The 15,301-nt window shown below is 44.5% G+C and overlaps 1 protein-coding gene across 2 annotated transcripts in view; it reads left to right on the top strand.

The window, feature by feature from the left end:
- The window catches only part of LOC101073851 (zeta-sarcoglycan), a 182,081-nt gene that overhangs the window by 73,203 nt on the left and 93,577 nt on the right, over positions 1-15,301 (top strand). Inside the window, exon 1 of one of the 2 annotated variants that reach the window (XM_029851180.1) lies at positions 5,628-5,739. The exons of the other annotated variant lie outside the window; for it this stretch is intronic. The gene's annotated coding sequence lies outside the window, so the exon portion shown is untranslated. Of the gene's footprint in view, positions 1-5,627; positions 5,740-15,301 lie in introns of those variants that run through there. 2 annotated transcript variants of the gene reach the window in all.

The raw sequence follows: 15,301 nt of genomic DNA on the forward strand, positions 1-15,301 counted from the left end.
CACTCGTAGTGATACAACATCTACCCCGTCTGAGGCTGCAGCTTTAGCAGCAATGCGGCTGGAATGAGTTCTATGAAAAGCATCTCAAAATGTCTTATTTGTAATGAGTGAGAATGAGGAAGTGTCTGCAGAAGAGATTTAACTCCTGAATGGAAACAAACATCTCTTGAGTCCAATTAGTACCAGACAAATCAATAATGATGTGGGGTTATAAGTAATTATTATAATAGGATTTGGGCGATTATGCGGTCTGTTTATTTGATTTTAAAGTGGGTGCAGTTAATTGGTCACCCCAGTAGATCAGTGTCCATCTTTAGATGGGTTTAACCTGTGCAGGTGAAACCATGTGACCTGCTGAGGATGTAATTCTGCAGTCGTGAAGATTTTGGTCTGTTTTGGTCTGTGCTGCACTGAGAGCCCTTCATGGATCGGACTTTGTTTCAGCAGACTGGGATTTAAGGGATTTGAAGGGCTGGTTAACCACTAAATCTTCCATTTCTGCGATCTGGCCAGGCAGATTGCTGCACTCAGGGCCTCACCATCCCAAAGACTCAAGGAAGGAACTTTAAAAAGGTTCTTTATCTACCGTAAATATCATATAAATGATGCAAAAATTATGCAAAGCAGATTAAATGCGCCCAAACATCCCAACACCAATCAGGTCTTTGAATTTTCAAGTACGCATGGTCTCCTGTGCAATGCCAAATTTCCATCAGAAGCCCTTGCTGAGCCAGAGAGAAAGCCAGGGCTGATCCTCAGCTTTTCTACCAGAGAGTGTCTGTACAGCCAGTTGTTGGGTACAACGAACACGAATGTCTTGGGGGTACACAACAAGCCCATCTACAGCAGCATTCTGTCCAAATTGCACCAGTTTTCAAATCCAAACTGAGCAATCAAAGAGCAACAACTGTCTTTATGGATGTAGGCCTATACAACATCAGAAGAACAAAGACAGAGAGACAAACAAACAAGAAAGAAAAATAATGTTCTTGCCTGGATACAATTTTTGAGTTGTAGCATGGTATTGCTACTGCATTTTCCATATAGCTAAAGCCTTGAGAACAAATGTAAAACATATCTATCAAACTCAGATTGGTTGGCTAATATACACCAAAAATAGAAGCCGGCTCCTGCTCGGAGATCTTTCCTGGTCAAGACTTCTGCCACCATTGATTGTTTGGGAGTCGGTCTCTGGGATTCTGGGAAGACAATAGCGACGCTATATAAATAAAGTTGAATGTAACTAAATAAAGTATTTTATTCCACAGTAAAAACAAAAAGGTAAAGGACAGAGAGTGTTTTATAACATAGCTTCTGTAACAGACAAGGTCGACGGATGTTTGAACTTGATGTTTGTGAGACTGAGCGGGCATCAATAAAAGACAGATCCCTGAAGTGCAGACACCATTGTTGGGAGAGGATGAGGACTCTTGCTGACGCATACCAGGGCAGTGACAGGAAAATGGACGGTCTGTCTGACAACAGAACTGACACGGAATAACACAATGATAAAAAAAAATAAAGGTAGAGCAAAGGAAATGGGAAGGAAAACAGATTTTGATACTGCAGATGATGACACACAGGTGACAAGCAATTAAGGTAATTGGGCGACTGAAAGGAAGGCAGTCCATAGACGGGGACAGGAAATAGCCAAAAAAGGGGGAGATTGGGCGACGTAAAGGTAACACAAACTAACTGACTAACTAATAGCATATATAAGCTACAAACAGACTAACAAAAACGTCCTGATTCTGTCTCTTGGAAGAGTCCATGTTCGTAAACGTGCCACAAACCAATGTCCTTATTACAGGCTTAGAAGTGGAAGTGCTCAGGGTGGAAATCCAACAAGCCTCTCCTTTGAGTAGCCAGATGGATGTTTCCTCCAGGGAAAAGGCTGCTTAATGCCCCCGTGTAGCTGAGGGAGAACAAGTAAACTGTCACAATCAAGCCTTTGGTATTCTGCATTTGCAGATATCGACACTCTTACTTGTCAGCTCTTTTATGGCTTAAAATGCAACAGGTGACCCTTAAGTTATTGCCTGTTTATTTTACCTGGACGGGACCCTGATGTTGTGGGATGCGAGTGCTTAGGTACCACCAGGTATAAAAGTAGTTTATGGGTGATCCGACACCTTTTCATGAACCAGTTTAATGCTCCGACTACAGAAGGGGAGACCACAATGACTGTTCAATAACTTAGTTTACTGCAAAAGGTAAATAAGGACATAGAAAACAAACAAGAGGGATGGGTAAGTCACTATTATCAGTGGCATCTACAGAGTGCAACATGAACCAAGCCAAACAGAAAGTAAGCAAACAAAGGCCTCACAGGGTAGGAGGAAGGGAGAGGACCAGCAGCCATTTTGTATCAGGGAGAGGAGCTCAAGCGTGGATGGAACCCAGGTGTGGCCTCTTTGAAGGACACCTCATCAAACCCCAGCTCCGCTGACACGGAACCAACACGGTCGTCACAAACTATACTGAATGATAATCCAAATAGTGAAATCATAGCAAACCTGTGAGTGCATCACACTAGCAGACACTAAACCAAACTATTCTGGATAAGAGAAAACAGGGAGGAGGTTTGGAGACAGAGTGAGAGGTTTGTCTAAAAAGATCTGCTTACTGGTGCACTGACCAAGGAATTTGTTGCTTCAAAAGTCAATCCTCAGCAGCCTTAGCATCGGACTGACAGTGCTGTTTGTAAATACTATAACTCCAAATCCCAGGCAAAGCTTTCACATTATTTTCTGGCAGTATTTTCATCACATACATTACTAATTGCCAGTGGGTGTGGTGTGTGTTAGTGTGTGCCATGTGCGTCCTTGTAACTGTCAGTTTGATGCGGGGGTAATCAGCGCTGCTAATGGAGTCCTTATGCAATTAATGAGTGTCTTAACTCAACCTTGGATTGAGATATACAGAATACACACATTTGAAAAAAAAAAAGCAGGAACATCTGCGAAGCCAATAACCTCTGGACTGACTCCTCCTCAGAGTCAGCGTTTCCATTTTAAGCCAATTACGGCAGGGATATTTCATTCTCTACTAGATCTCCAGCTGCTAGGTGGGACAAGAAAACAATTCATTGGAGCAATCAGTTATCTCTGACAATTAATCAATACAATAATGCTACCCAGTGAGCGCATGTATAGGGGAACAAGCACACTCGGGCACGGATGCGGATTCAAACACAGCCATGCGGTAAATACACAGACAGCACATTATGGGATTAAATGACACAAGTGGAGTCCTTGAATGTGAAATCTAAACAGAGAAGAAGTTAGTTTTGACAGCACTGGTATGTCCCCCACTTTGCTCTTCATTGGGGAATCAGTGCTTTTATGTTTTTTAAATTGCGTCCTCAGACAGCTGAACCATGAGGAGTGGATCCCACCTGAGTCTTCAGTCCTCACTCAGGGTTAGCTTGGTTCATCCCTCCTTTGACCTTTTCCCATCGTCGGCTGCAATGCTTGCTGTGCTCACATGCTCGGTGCTTTGACAGCTTTTCAAACAGATGTAAAAGTTGCCTTTATGGCTCGGCATTAACGCGGTGGAGCATGGTCGGTAATTACATCCCGCAGAACAGACAAAACGAGGACTGAGATGTGCAGGAGGAGGACGTGTGAACATTACAGTGGTGAGGATTCGATCATTATCGGGATAGCCTGTGCAAAGGAAGAAGAGACATAAGAGTCTTTTCAAAGTGATGGACACGCTGACCGACTGCGCCCGTCACTTCTCCGTATCCATTCATCTACTTGGCTTCGCTCTCAGCGGCCTCACTGTGGAGGATGTCCTCGCAGAAGCTCGTGCTCTCAAAGACAAAGCTCTATGAAACAATGCTGGGCAAGATTTGAAAAAAGATCTCCAGTTTTTGGGCTTTTTTTAAATCCTGTCATTCATTTTTCCGGCAATCGCATTTTGTCAGGCATGTTTTCAGCACCATCAAGTTCCTTTTTAGATGCACAAATTGCAGCAGAGTTGATGTTAAGTTTTAGATTTCCCAAAGTTTGAAAGACATTTTCTAGCTGATTACAATCAGAGCATCTCTTGGGTAAAAAACCCGTAAAAACTGAACACCGGATAAAGACACACACTATCTATCATCACATGATACAGCGGCATAGGCGATGTCTTCTTCCAGCACTCTAACCCTAGCCGATATCTCCGTCGTCACTGTTACCTCTGTCTGTGCATGCTGGCTCTGTATTCATCATTCCGACTCAGGCCTCCGGTTCGTATTCCCAACACCGTTCAGGTTGTGTGTTATTTCTGCTGATAAATGTGCTGCAAAGGTCACCGCGGAAACACTGCATAACTGGCGAGCTTTGTTCCAATGTACGCTCAGATGGTCTAAAGGTCAGATCCAAATCCTCTGGATTAGCCAGTGTTTGTTTACCGTCATGTGTCCAAAAGCGTCGTTATTTTAAATGTTCTCTGTTAGCTAAAACAAGGCCTCGAATTGTTAGTGAGTTGGAATCTAATGGGGGTCCCAAATGAGGGCAGCAGCTTTATTAGATGGTGGGAGGAAAACATTATGAGGTAGAAGGGCAACAGAAGTCTATTTCTCCTGAATATTTAATATAGACTATAAAATTTGCTGTAAATCTACCCAAGCATACTTTGCAGTCTCAAGTATTTGTGTCTCTCCTGACTGATGGCCAGCTGCAACAACAAGAAGTGCTCCTTCACGGAGAGCTATGATACGGCCCGCGATGGTGTGACTGGTACACCAGCCGTGGGACTTGTACGCCGACGGTGTAATTACTCAGCGCGCTCACCGTGAACTGAAGAGGATAATGAGATTTGTAAACAAAAGGCGGCGGCCATTTTAGCAGCCGCTGCCTCATTTACCCTCCTCAGTGGTCTCCTCTGACAAGCGTACGTGTGAGGGCGCCCCCCCTCCAAAAAAAAACGGCCCCGGAGGGAGATGGTATGCAACTTCGCGAGAGGAAGTAGCCATTTGGTCTTCATTGCCTACCATATTTCTCAGTGATGCAGTCACCCCCTTTAGTGAGGGTCTAGTATTCATCAGAAGAGCGGGGGTGGGTATAAGGAGGGCCACAGGTGTGGTGTAAATCTCTGTGTTTATGTCTGTGTTACATCTGTGGCCATTTATTGCTCTCTCTGAAAATGAGTGTCTGTACAAGCCCTTGGGTATTTTTTATTTATTTACCCGCTGTTCTTTCCAGATAAATGCTAAACATCACGTGGCTTCTGAATTCTGCATGATTTCATTCAGCCGTGCTGCCTTTCTCCCCCCTATCTATAATTACCCCTCTGTCCAAACTGGGTGTCTCCATTGTTGGAAACCCTGGAAATGCACAGGCTGTGAGGGATGGGGAAAAAGCCAACAAAATTAGCAAAGGAGACATGAAGAAAAGACTAAAAATAGCATCTGAAGTTTTAATGCTCTGGACTGGCTCGACTGTAATCACCAGATATAAGCAGGAATGCTGATATACTGTATACAGCTATACAGCTCTACTGAGGCCAAAGTGGTGGCAAATCAGGTTTCTTTTGAATAATTAATGAAAACATTGCAAATTCAACCCATACAGGCCTGTGGTGACAAACTCAACCTTATTTAGCTTTATGTTTGATCTTTTAGCAACATTTACCTAACTTCCTGGTCTGGCCGTCATGTGACTTGAACAGGACGTGACTTTTCCAAAATGGCGTTACCAACACGGGTGAAGGAAGAGGTCGTTTCTAAAAGCTTGTTCAAGACTACAGGTAAATTTACCAGTTCCAGACTTTCAATAAGATGCCCTAGATTTTACAGTAAACCTGTTCTGATTGCACTTCCTGATGGAATTTGTTGTTTAAGTTGTAAAAACAGTCATGTTTGGAATTTATTTACCACTAAGGCATAATATTTAAGATAGAACAAGGATCTTTGATAAAATAAAATAAATGTTATTTATGAGGAACAAGCACATTACAAGTGTGTTTAATGTGGGCCACTGGGCCTGTTTTAAAGGCAAAACCCCTCAAAATACTTGATGAGCTGAAAAACAGCACTCTGAGAGATATTTTAATATCTTTTGGAGAGGTGAGGGTTTATGACAGTCCTCTGTGTGTGTCTGCACTGTAACTTTTCTGAATAATGTTGCCACAAATTAAAGTGTGCGACTGGTTCAGAATATAAAGCCAATTGAAAGGAAAGGTGCCTTTTGTGATTATCCAAGGTTCTGCTGAGCAACAACTCTTAATGTTGAAGACACATCCCTGGGTAAATAATTGATGAATCAGCATGCATTAGCATTTTGTTTCATTAAGTGTATGCTAGTTTGAATTTAAGCTACGCAGAACTACAATAGACTAAAGTTGACATATTGCTACTGGATGTGAACTTACCTGGTTTTTATTTGTTTTTTATTATAAAATCGGTCCAAAGCTGTTGTTGATATATTCAATTATCACATATATTTGGCTGAGTTTCAAATTGTGAAGGAAATCATGGCAACTGATTCTCAGCCCTGCGTACCAGTTAACCATTTGTCATTTTTCTGGTGTGTGTTTTGGGGTTTTTAAAAAGCCTTTCCATGAAATTAGCTGCTTTCCCACTTTGACAGAGAGCGTCTGAAAGTAAAAAGAACCAACAAAAAAGTTATAGTGTAAAAGAATTTGAGAATAAACATGAAGACACCCCATAACAGCAAGCAACAAACACTTTGGTTTGCTTCATTTACACATGAATTTCCTCAATGAAGGTGAGAGAGGATGTTTGAAACTCTCCAAGTTGGTTAAACAAACCCATTTCGAACTGCAGGCGCCTGTCCGAGAAGTTGGACAGTCTTTGAAAAGTAGAAAATGCGGCCAGAGATCTCGGCTGAGGCTCATCAATGGGAACAGACATCTGTGCAAATACCAGCTGTTGTCGCTCCTAGTTTAGTTTACGTCCCTACCGAGCTTCAAACGCTTTTCTCATGCCTATGCTCTTTTTTCCCCCCGCATCTTTCTTCTTACTCTTCAGAAAACCTTCTCCATTTTTGAAGCTGCTTTAATGTTTGGGTACGCCCGATGTTGTTTTTAGCTGCGCGGCTATGATGAGCCACACCGACGCCGCCCCGGAGTTTTGGTTTGCAAACACAATTTGGAAGTTTTCAACTTTTTAATTGCGGCCATTTTTATCTGAAACACAGGAGAAAAAGGATGTATATAGCATATACATCATCAAATGGAAAACAAAATTAAAATAAAGTTTGCCGACTGCTTGAAAGTCGTGCAGACTTGTGGCAGATACAGAAAGCAAAACTTTGTTGTGGCTTGTTCGGAACAAATGCTCCAAATAACACAGCAGAATGAACATCGCCGACCTTCGTGGGTAACCGTGTAAGACACAGAACTCAAATATTAGAACAAGCCTGATGGGTTGTTGTGTTTAAGTCACCTTTTTCACTGCTGTTGCCATATAAACTATTAAGCTATATATTTTCCTGTCAGCAGTGTTTTCTTTTTCTTTTTTTTTAATGTTCTACAAGACGAGTTTTCAGGTGTAACCGAGTACAGAAATGTTCCTTCTTTCTCTTAAATATCTCAAAGCCTTGACAACCACAGACGCTTTATCTTAATGAACATTTATATTTTTTTCCCCCCCGTTTTTGTTAGTATGTTAAACCTGGAGAATCAGGTCAGCTGCAGTGAGCCATCTTGACTCTCTGTCTCTAGGGAATGGACTGTATAATTCATCAAATACACACACACACACACACACACGCACACACCTCCCCACATCAGAAGAGAGGTAGCATTCCTCTTTCTGTCTTTGCGTTGCTTCCTCCAAGCGAGTTGCTGACGAATGAGCCATAATTAATCTTTTTAACGGCCGACAGTCTCGGATGCAAACTTTGTTTTGATGGTTAAGGTAAATGTAGTTTGAAATCGTTTAATATAACGCCAACAAGTTCCAAGAGTGTCCCAAAAACACGTTTGCACGGATGATGGAGGAGATTTGGTCGTGGTGAACTGCACATAGATCAGGCAGGGAAATATGATTGACGCGCACCTCGTTAGAATCCTCCCTCGTTGCAGAGAGATATTGGCCAATATCCAATTAGATCAGCAGAAACAACAAGACAGTGGAAAAGAATTAAGATTGAGACGGGGGAAAAAATCCATCACGCCTCGAAAGACTTGCTTTTCTGGCAGATTTGAACGCATCCAAAACCTCTGCAAGAGGCAGAACATTTAGCAGAGGAGAAAAATGTTGGTGCGGCGGCAAGGAAAAAGGAACGGTGGGGAGATAACGGTGAAAAATGTTCACATGTGCGCAGTTTACTCAGACATAATCTGCGTACCTGGGCGAGGAACAGATTATGGGAAATCCAGAAAGGAAATTGTGGGTTTAAAAATGACATAAAGACGTTATTGGAGCTTCACAACAGCAGAGTTGACTTGACCGCCGCGTCAAAGGCGGACTTTTATTTCTCAACTCTGGCCTGTTTTCTTTTCCTACACTTACAGAAATCAGAGGCTGCGCTTTTATTCTGCACAGACTCGTGTACGTGACCACTTTCAATGAGACGTGGCCTTCAAACGGATCACTCTGATAATCCTGAAAAGAAAAGGAAACAGCCAATAGATTCTGCCTAATATATCCATGTTGGTGATTCAGTCAAATTAATATGAATGTGCTGTAGGTTTTCTCAGATAGGTAAACGGAGCAGCCTCCGTTGAATTGAATTCACCCACCGGGCGCGGCTGCTTTCCATCTGTGTCTTCGCTGAGGTGAGACAGCTGGAAAGCTGCGTGTGTCTTTTGACAGACCAGGTGGACCAGGCAGCAGGCACTGGCTGAGAAACAGGGTTTAACATTTGCTCGTGCCCGATAAATCTTTACCAAACACTCCCCGTGATCTTTAACAGACAGCCACCCACACACACACACACACACACACACACACACACACACACACACACACACACACAGATTTGCAAGACGAGCCCTGCAAACTGTCGTAATAGACATATAAACATAGAATACACAAACCAATAGAGGCTCATAGCAGAGCATGTAAACACCATATTTGTCTCATTTTGTCTCTCCATTATGAAGGGTGTCTACGCTCCTGCCTCCCCATGACCCGATTGGTAACGTCCTGTCCTTTTACTGTCATTTTTTCCTCTTTTTATGGAGAGATGTGCTTCAGAAAGTTTCAGGATTCCTGAAGACCGATGGTACTTCATTCAAGGGGGGAATTTGATGTGACTTTTGTGGGGAACGTGCCACAAATTAGCATTTGATTTACATAATGAGAGGAGGGAAATGAGGGGAAGGGGGGGGGGGGGGTGGGGGGTAGATGCTTCCATGAACACCTCTGTTGCTTCCTTGACAACAAATGACTGCGTAAACGTTTCTTTTTTCATCGCAGAGGCGTACCAAGTCAACAAATTCAAAATGGATGAGTACATTTTTATTATTATGTATCATTTATTGAGGTATTGTGGGGGCATTAGACAGACAGACAGACTTATTTACTCTCTGATACCTCAGTCGACCAATGGAAAACCAGCAACATCCAAAGTAGATATAGAGAAGGAACAAAACAAGGCATTTTTGAGACAAACACGGAGCGTGCCCCTAGTCCACGGGTGGCACGCCTTCCTCACCGCTACACTTGGTGGACCTGTGTGTATGTGTGTAGAGGCCAGACAGGTGTGTGTCCACCCACAGCTGCAGAGGCGGACGTACTCGCCCACACACGGGCGCCTCGTGCGGACGCTGCCGTAATGCCACATTACAGGTAATGAACCCGGCCATATGTTCCCGGTTAGTTTGAAAATGAGAGAGGAAACTCCGGAACTGGGCTGCAGCGCTGCTCCACTCAGGCTAACCTGCCTGTCTGCCTGAAAAAGCACCTTTTTTAAAGCTTTCTTTTTGTAGGCTTTAAATCCTAAAAATAAAAGGCTACTCAGCATGTAATTTGCAATGTTTAAACAGCAATGTTTAAGTTTTTCCATCCAGTTTAGTTAAGCAGAATTGGAAGTGACTTTTCTTTAATTGAACGATAAGGCTGCATCATTAATTATAGATCGTTACCTGGCCAGAATATAAAGCCTTTAAAGGGGGGGGGGGACCACCACGACGAGCGCGCGAGCGTGCGCACACGACCACACGCAGCCTGTTATGTATGTGACGAACCCTGAGAGGCCTCAGTGCCGCCGGTGCTTGTTAGGTATAGGTAATTAATCATGTAAATTACCTCCTCCTTTCTCACCACGGGGACAGATGGAGGTTCCTGTGTTTGCATTTTAGTAGATGTTCAGCCTCTCGCTCCTAGCGATTAGCGTATAGGTAAGCATATTAAACATATATAGTGTATCCCAATTTAGTCAGTGGGTATTTTTGCCTCCGGCTATGAGAGTTATGACTAATGACACCATCACCACAGGAGGAGACGGAGCAAAGAATCCCAGCAGAGTTCCAGGACACACTGTGCTCTTTTGATTGTTGTTCCATTGCTTCTGCTGCTGTCACATTTTAGCCTGGTGCCTCTCAGCTTTTCCCTGCCTGTGTTGGGTTCTGATTATATTCCACCGGTTCTCTTCTTTTTAACCACATATTTTTACTGTTAACAGTAACAATCAACTGTTGCTGTTACTGTACATTCCTGCTATCCTGGCTCTAGAAAGTGTTCAGCAGCAAAAAATAAGCTTATTTTGGACTGAAATCCAGGAGTGAAATCTCACTGAGGGTACGGAGTTAAGGCTGCTGCAGGTTTTAACTGTTCTGCACTTGGTCGTCATGAAAAAGTTCATTCCACAGCCGCTCCCTGGCTTTAACCTGGTGTAGCAGATGTAGAGGAAGAGTGCTTTTAAGGTGGAAAAATTCTTCCGACCCAGAACCAATGTGCCATTTGCCATGTTTATTTTTTAAAGGCACAAATTGCTTCTTGGAAACGTTGTTCTTTTTATGTGCAATTTTGTCTCAAATGTGCAATCTGAAGAGCCCCTCAACTAACTTGGAGCGAGGAGCTGCCGTGCCCGGCCCACATTTTCATTAGTCTAACAGCAGCAGCAGCAGGAGCTGGAAGCAGCGGTCTCCCTGAGCAGCTGTTAAGTGCGGCTGGATGGGAAACAGGTACCTTGTGGGTACACGGTGGTCTCCCGAAACCATTCCAAATCATTAGGAAAACGGAAAATTTGGTTTTAATGTGGCATTTAATCGAGAGATGACGGGCAAAGGAGGGAGGACGGAGGGAGGGAACGAGATCTGAAGCAAGAAAATAGGACGTGTGTGAGCAGGAAGCAAAGGAAGGACAGGAGGATACAAAAGGCATGTCTCAAAGCTTGCATCAGCATCCATTATGGCGCTTACGCCTTGCTCTCTTTACTCCTCCAGATGGCCTTGGTCTTTAATCACGATGTGTGTGTGTGTGTGCGCGCGGGTGTGAGAGACTCAGAATTGCAAGTGCATCCCTGGAACACGTTAGTATGTGTTTGCATCTGCTTTTGTGTCTGTTGAGGTGTGATATACCATTAGAAGTGTCCATCAAGGCTTTTATTGTGTTTTCTTTCAAATACTGTTAAAATGAATATGGAGGACGGCTCCTCATGCGGCCGCATTTTCCACACTTCCAAAAATGGACTTTTCAGTCATTGACAGCGGTAAGGTCAAATAACTCCATATCAAGTGTCGCTTTATGCACTCTGGACTTTTATGAGCACACCGCGTCGTGTCTGGTCGATTATGATTGTCCCGGTTTTAATGCTAGCAGCGCAAATTTCCGAAGGCAGCTGACAATGAGGAAGTGGAGCAAGTTGTCCACTAATTAGAAGGTCTTTGGCTTGATCGCCATCCTTGGCTGTGTCAAAGTGCCCTTGGGCAAAGATATCGAATCCCGAATTTAGACGTGGAACGAGCGTCGCAGATGCTGGAAGTAAATATCGTAAAGGTAGACGTGTCCATGTGGCATCCGCTTAAAGAGCAGAAGAAGAAATCAAGTAGTTATATTACATAGATGCATTACGCGTGGAAAGATAATTAACCAGGCACATTTAAAGTTAGAGGAAAACAACTGCAGACAGCCGACTCGTGCGTGTCTGCTCAGGCTGTGTCATCACGTGCACTAATCCCCCTGTTTTACATGTGCTAAACCGAGAGGGCAGAGTTGAGTGGACTATTTATTGCACCTTTCCACTACACGTTGTAGTGACATGCAGCTGGACTCGATGCGGTATGGTAGTGTTGGTGGTTTTCCATTACAATCGAGTGCCACGTAATCACAACACAACTGTGGAAGACATTGAGATGTCTCTGATAAATGGTCTCTCTGTTGGCTCTTTTCTCATCGGAAAGTTAGCAGAAAAGACAAAAATCACTATGGAATAAATGATTCATCACCGTAGCAAAGTCCGGACTATTTAAACGGTGCGACATCCGAACTGTCGTGCCATACACGCACAACTTCAACACATAAAAGCAACAACATCAAAGAGGGGTCAACAAATATCACAGACATACTAAAGTTACATTTCATTCTCAGAAGCAAAGAGAACGCAAGCTACCAGCACAGCACAGAGTTAGCGTCAGTGGCTAACTAGCTTCCAGAAGTTTTTTTTTTGTAAGAGAGCTTACTGCCAGTGGAATATGTAAAATCACAACACTCTCCCTCGTCTCGGTTGATTGTTGCCATAAATAGTGTCCATTTGATTAAACCACTTACCACATGCAGACTAGAGACTAGTGGGAAAGCATCATTAATGCACCGAGGAGCTAAAAAGCTGCTTTGAGACAAGGCGAGCGTTGCTTAAGAACTGTGTCCCAGACTGGCGGCACGTCTGGCTTCTCTGGTGCGTCCGTAAAGCATCGATTGTGCACTACATTTCCCAGTGCATTGTGGGATGCGTTAACATTCCAACAGCTGTTAAAAAAAAAAAAAAAGCCTTTGTCCCTAATTAGTGCACTAAATAGGGAATGGTGTGAGATTATGATGAGCCCTTGGGGGCTGCAGGTTAAAAGCATTTTCCCTTTGGAGTCCTGGGGTCAGGACAGGGCAGGGTCCTTGACCTGGACAGGGCAGGGTCCTTGACCTGGACAGGACAGGGTCCTTGACCTGGACAGGACAGGGTCCTTGACCTGTCCTCTGCAGCTCGTTACACAAGGCTTTTGTTCCACGCTCAGGCGATGCTGTTGATTTGTCGACATCTTTTGCACATTATGTGACATTTTCTCTGAAACTAAAACGGGAACCACACACAGATCCTACAGCTGTCGACCTTGTAGTGAAATCAAACGACCACACACACACACACACACACACACACACCTGCCAGACTGGTAGATGCCAGCATGCTTTAACCCCGTGGCTCTGCTGCCAAGTACTCAGAACAGAAGGAGAGGGAGAGAGAGATGTCGTAAAGCGAGGGAACGGTAGAGGGAAGCCAATATAGGTAGAGAGAGGGAAAGAACATCGGGACAAGAGATGCATAGCAAACCAAAAGGCATAATGGTGCAAAACATTGAAAAATAAGAAGAGAGAGAGTGGTGCAGTGAGGCGGAGAAGGAAATGTGGGGTAGGGGAGCATCCAGCTGACCCTGAGCTGGGCTGCATTTGTAGTCAGAGATTTAGGAGGAGGAGACAGGGGCTGAAAAAGACAGATGGAGGAAGAGCAAAGGCTGATGCAGCACACAGAAAGAGAGAGAGAGAGATAAAGGTCTGTGGTGCACTGTATGCTAGGCTAACCTGCTCCAGCACAGATCTGACCAAGGAGGCATGATTTTGTTGCTTATAGTCACTGATGTGCACGTTCGGTGAGACTCTCAGTACCATAAACAGAGATGTAATGTTGATTTGTACCTATGAGATATGGTTACGCCAAATCCCGCCGCTTCTCCGGCTGATCTGATCTTTAATTTAGAACAGAGTGTGACGGCCGAGGTGAACTTCGGTCCAAAAGAGGAAAACAAAGCTTCCCCAAAGGTGATTACTATTGTGGAATCAAAGGGTCCTGGTGCCGTCTCGGTCTGTTCATCTCTGCTCTTCTTGTGCTCCTGCAGCGAGGAACGCGGGTGCACCCATCTGCCCTGCACCTCTCCCTCCCATCCTTCCCTCTTTCCCTCCACCGCATTTGAACCTCTCTCATCAGTTCTGCTTCTATCCAGCCAATGGCTCTATTGTGCCCAGCTGAAGTCCAATCATCATTATCCATTTCTCATCCTCCCTCCAGACCTCCATTCCATTTGTTCCTCACAGCGTTTCTGCCTCCAATTTTCGTTTTTCTTTCCCGTCGCACTCTTCCCCCCCCACCCCATATTTTTTTGATGCCTGGTGCCAGGTCCTCTTCCACGGTGCCAGCTGTGACCCCTGCAGCCATACCTCCGCTCCTCCCTGCCAAGCACTGGCCCTTTTTTTTTAATGAGCACTCAGCAGAGCGGGAGAAGAGGCAAATAAATCAAATATCACATTTCCATTTGGCCTGAAAGAAGAAGCAGATACGGATGACTGTCAAGCCAAACCCTTTGATGGAGTCAATTAGGGATTACAATTTGTTTCTTGTAGATTTGGAGTTGAACATGGATGCAGATAAAATAACGTTTGGCTGCTTTGGTCATTGGTTTCCGATGTGAAGTATCAAAGTTAAAGGTTTCTGAACAGAGGCCTCTTTTGCAGGGTTGCCTGGGCAGCTGAGACGTCTATTGGATGCTGTAAAAACAACACATGACATCACGGGGCTGTGGTTCAAAACCCGAAAAGATGTAAAGTCACGACAGAGCGGACACGCGCATTTGACTTTCATCTCTTTGTGAAAGATTTAGCGCATTAGCTCCCGATACGGACGCAAAGGCCAAGCACTTCGGCTGCAGATGCCCCGGGGTTTGTGGGCCAACAGGGGGATTTTCATGTGTCAGCTGGCTGCTCCAAACTGGCCCCTCGAGACTACGTCGACGCTTCAGACACCAAAGCCACTGAAACTTGTACTGAGTAATAAGTGGGTGGATGGAGGGAAGAGGGAGGGGAAGCGTTTTGAGATGAGCAGCTGAAATAAAACACCCAGACAGGCAGGCTACTGCAGTGAGGCGCATACCATTGAGATAAGCAAGCCGACTCAGCCCGCATACGGAATGTAACAGCGTTAAGGCTCGCTCTGCAGGGGGCGGTCCTGGGAAACCAGAAATCTGGAGAGGATGATACCCTGGAAGGTGCCAGGAACTTTGAGCAAGGCAGCAAACCCCCACATGCTCAGGCGTGACGCGGCTTTCTTCCGCGCCCCCCCCTCTGCTTTCATTATCTCCTCTCAAATGTGTGTCCCTTCTTTTATTCGACACGACAGAAGCTCAATTATCATCAAGC

Source organism: Takifugu rubripes, chromosome 17, assembly GCF_901000725.2.
Source record: "Takifugu rubripes chromosome 17, fTakRub1.2, whole genome shotgun sequence".
NCBI lineage: Eukaryota > Metazoa > Chordata > Actinopteri > Tetraodontiformes > Tetraodontidae > Takifugu > Takifugu rubripes.